Raw genomic sequence first — 5,182 nt, 5'->3', positions numbered from 1 at the left:
ATTTGAAGATTTACACTTTAACACACTTTACAAAGCGTCATATGGAATTGGATCATATAATGTTATGACAGCATGCTGTAATTATAGTAAAGTTTGATAGAAGCAGAAACGTATATACATAACGTCTCTGAGAGAATGGCATCAAAACGTCGTAAACTTTCTAGAGTTTCTCTGACCTGGTTATTAAAGTATTTGGTCAATGGCTTGCATATCACAATTAATTAAGTGTTTTGGTGGCATTGATAACGACTGCGTTATCGGTAAGATACTTAATAGTAAGTAAACAGGTAAACATGATAAACAGTTGGCAAAGTCCTCTCTCAACAACTGTCTTTTTTTATTTTCTTTTGATTAAACTTTAATTCTAGGATCAGATTACGTGTGTTCGTCTGTGTACCATACAAAGGGTGGTTGTATTTAATAAAAATATATCCTTCAACTAGTAAAAGATTTCTAGTCACAGTAATCAATAATCTTTGATTTAACAAGAGGCCCATGGGCCTTATAGGTCACCTGAGCATTATGCAACAACTTTCCAGTGATTGAATTTGATTCATGTTTTAATCCAGATGCTATGGCATTCACAATTTTGAAATAGGCACCATTGATCATCATAACAATACACTTAGCAGTTGCTTAGTTTGTTTACTTAATACCCATAGGCAGGGTAGGGGAACAAAAAATGCATTTCAAGTAATCAGCAATATTCAGCATGATCAGTAATGCCCCAATCACACATGAACCCCTGACCCTTAGGCCTAGATCCACACATTGCACAATTTTTGAAAAGGCACCCTTGCTTTTCAAAAATATTTGATAAATACCAAGGAGCAGATTTCAAACAATTCATCCAGTTTCAATATATAAGTACAGCCCCCCCCCCTCCTTTATGGTACCCCTGACCCTGGGGCCTTGAAATTCACAATTCTGGAAGATTAGGACCCTTACTCATCATAACTACATAGGTAGTTCATCTGCTTAATACCAAGGAGCAGAGAAGAAAACTTTCAAAGATTTAGTGTATTTTTATTGTATAATCAATAAAGCCCCACCCTATCACTAGAATCCCTGACCCTGGGGCCATAAAATTCACAATTTTGGAAGAGGCACTCTTGCTCATCATAACTATGCACTTATTTTGTTTATTTAATACCCAGAAGCAGAGAAGAAGATTTTCAAAGAATTCATGTATTTTCACTATATAATCTAAAGAGCCCCCCCCCCCCCCTACACCAGAACCCCTGACCCTGGGGCCATCGAATTCACAATTTTGGTAGAACCACTCTTGCTCATCATAACAAAGCACTTAGTTAGTTAATTCAATACCCAGGAGCAGAGAAGAATATTTTCAAAGAATTCATGTAATTTCACTATATAATCTATAGAGCCCCCCCCCCCCCCCCTTACACCAGAACCCCTGACCCTGGGGCCATAGAATTCACAATTTTGGTAGAGACACTCTTGCTCATCATAACTATGCACTTATTTAGTTTATTTATTACCCAGGAGCAGAGAAGAAGATTTTCAAAGAATTCAAGTATTTTCACTATGTAATCTATAGAGCTCCCCCCCCCCCCTTACACCAGCACCCCTGACCCTGGGGCCATAAAATTCACAATTTTGGTAGAGGCACTCTTGCTCATCATAACTATGCACTTAGTTAGTTTATTTAATACCCAGGAGCAGAGAAGAAGATTTTCAAAGAATTCATGAAATTTCACTATATAATCTATAGAGCCCCGCCCTAACACCAGAACCCCTGACCCTGGGGCCATAAAATTCACAATTTTGGTAGAGGCACTCTTGCTCATCATAACTATGCACTTAGTTAGTTTATTTAATACCCAGGAGCAGAGAAGAAGATTTTCATAGAATTTATGTATTTTCACTATATAATCTATAGAGCCCCACCCTAACACCAGAACCCCTGACCCCGGGGCCATGAATTTCACAATTTTGGTAGAGGACTCAATGCTGATTACAATCATGCAAACAGTTTGACTGCTTGATGTCCAGGAGTAAAGAAGAAGATTTTTAAAGATTGCACTAATTTTAGTGGTTTTTGCCCCACCCCCCAGGCCCCAGGGGGGCAGGGCCCATGAAATTCACAATTTTTGTTCCCCTTCACCCATAGATGCTATATGCCAAATTTGGTTGAAATTGGTTCAGTGGTTTCAGAGAAGAAGCTGAAAATGTTCAAATGTTAACGCACGACGCACGACGAACGACGAACGACGACGGACGAAAAGTGATAGCAATAGGTCACCTGAGTTTACTCAGGTGACCTAAAAATCGACAATACTTTACAGGTAAGAACATCTTAGCTGAAGAATAACGGTAGCTGGCCCCGCCGCGGTGTAAACACGGTCTCAGGTAGCACCGCGATCAAAACCCGCGACGGTGTAACGCGGAAAGGATTAATACACCGCGGAGGGGACGCGGTCTAATACGGGATCCGCGTTGCCTGTACTGTATGACCATAGTTACACTACAAACACCACGTTTATGAAGTTGTCATCAACCTTTACTTCTGCTATTATTATTGATTGTATGTTTATGTTTTGTTTAAATTCAGGATATAAAATATAATGGACTCGGTATAACCAGATTTTTATATGTCTGTCGGGGTACAATCGTAGCTCAAAGCGTGTTCTATCTTGATCCTGATCGTGAAAAACATTGCAATTAACGTGTTATTCTATCGTACATTAGCGCAAGAGAGCGCAATGAACGTATTATATCGTATGAGTACGTATTAAAACGTAGGAGATCCTTTCTAATCGAGAACTCGAATCGTGATATTCGTGACAGATCGAGGTCCTTTTTCGACTAAATCTTGATAATCCTATTGAAACGTAATTCATCTTATCCGAACGGTAGTCAGATCGTCAGAGATCGCATCACATGAAATTTATCCATCGGGGGCATAGCGCATAAAAGCGTAACAAAACGTATGAAAACGCATCTATACGCATCTCTTCGTATCTTGGCATAAAATTCAATAAAAACTCCGCGATCAACTACGATTGATCTATCTTGCCGAGCGTAACTGACCGCACGACAGTGGCATAATGCAACGGCTAACACAATTACGGCTATTTTGCGTGTAAGGCATATAAATATGACGTTACCTTGCCTTGGTCTAATCTCTGTAAAAACTCCATAAGGAATCGTTTCATCATACGTTACCGAATAATTGCATCATAGTAACGCTATGGCACGGTGAATCCATTTGTGGATGAAAACATTTGTGCTTTATGAGAAATACACTTTTTTTTCTCAAACATGAATAATTAATCATATTAGACATAAATTCTATACTTCTTTTGTTTGGTTTAGTTTACATACTTATCTATTCACCGTGGCGGATTTAAGGGGGGGGCGCACCCGGCGCCTCCCCCCCCCTAAAATTGTCAAAGTTGACGTAAATCACAGTTTCCTGTAAATATGTCTACTTCGTAGACTTCATTTTTACCCTACAAAATCTCTAGAACCCAGGAGCTTTCAGGGGGCGAAGCCTTGATGTATAAAGAATTCTGATGTATAAATTGATGTATAAAGAATTCTGTAACATGTTTATATAGATGTTATGAAATGTTGTTTTCTATCAATTAAAAACCAGAAGTCTCTGTCGAGACTGTACATGTAGCTCTACTTGTTTCTACTTATTACAAAGGATGAGAAAAGGAGCCATTGCCATCAGACCAAAACTGTAGAAGGAGTAGCGTTTTAAAGAGTTTCACGGACATTTCTATTTTTAGTTACAATGGCAACACTTCATCGAAATCAAAATACGATGCACTATTTTATGTATCTTAGTGTATTCTACTCGTGTGCCAAGTATATTTAAATCGGACCAAAAATGTAGGAAGAGTAGCGTTTTAAAGGAATTTCACAGAAAATTCTATCTTAAGTAACCATGACAACATAGTTCATTGAAATTAAAATCCGATGCACTATTTATGTTTGTTAGTCTAGTCTACTTGTGTGCCAAATTATATTGAAATCAGATCATAACTGTAGAAGGAGTAGCATTTAATAGGAATTTCAAAGAAAATGCTATTTTTAGCTCTACTGGTTAGAGACCAGAAGAGCTTATGCGATAGTAATGCGTCTGTCTGTCTGTCTGTCTGTAAACAATTTTTCAAAATGCTACTCCTCCTACAGTTTTGGTTTGATTTCAATATAACTTGGCACACAAGTAGACTACACTAAGATACATAATTCTGTTTATCGGTTTTTGATTTCGATGAACGCTGTTGCTGTGGTTACTAAAAATAGAAATTTTTGTGAAAATCATTCAAACTACTTCTCCTACAGTTTAAGTCTAATTTCAATATTACTTGGCACACAAGTAGACTACACTTAAATACATAATTATGTTTATCAGTTTTTGATTTCGACGAACGATGTTGCCGTGGTTACTAAATATAGAAATTTTTGTGAAAATCATTCAAAATGCTTCTTCTCCTACAGTTTAAGTCTGATTTCAATATAACTTGGCACATAAGTAGATTACACTAAAATACATAATTCTTTATATCAGTTTTTGATTTTTGTCGAACGATGTTGCCGTGGTTACTAAAAATAGAATTTTTTGTGAAAATCATTCAAAATGCTACTTCTTCTACAGTTTAAGTCTAATTTCAATGTAACTTGGCACACAAGTAGACTACACTTAAATACATAAATCTGTTTATCAGTTTTTGATTTCGACGAACGATGTTGCCGTGGTTACTAAATATAAAAATTTTTGTGAAAATCATTCAAATTGCTACTTCTCCTACAGTTTAAGTCTGATTTCAATATAACTTGGCACATAAGTAGACTACACTAAAATACATGATTCTTTGTATCAGTTTTTGATTTCGATGAACGATGTTGCCGTTGTTACTAAAAATAGAAATTTTTGTGAAAATCATTCAAAATGCTACTTCTCCTACAGTTTAAGTCTGATTTCAATATAACTCGGCACACAAGTAGACTACGCTAAGAATCATAATTCTGTGTATCGGTTTTGAATTTGATGAACGGTGTTGCCGTGGTTATTAAAAATAGAAATTTTTGTGAAAATCATTCAAAATGCTCCTTCTCCTACAGTTTAAGTCTGAATTCAATATAACTTGGCACATAAGTAGACTACACTAAGATACATAAATCTGTATATCGGTTTTTGATTTCG

The sequence above is a fragment of the Saccostrea cucullata genome, unplaced genomic scaffold, assembly GCF_032062105.1.
Source record: "Saccostrea cucullata isolate Sc308-1 unplaced genomic scaffold, CSIRO_AGI_Scuc_v1 ctg789, whole genome shotgun sequence".
Taxonomy (NCBI): domain Eukaryota; kingdom Metazoa; phylum Mollusca; class Bivalvia; order Ostreida; family Ostreidae; genus Saccostrea; species Saccostrea cuccullata.
Note: the sequence above shows the minus strand (reverse complement) of the source record.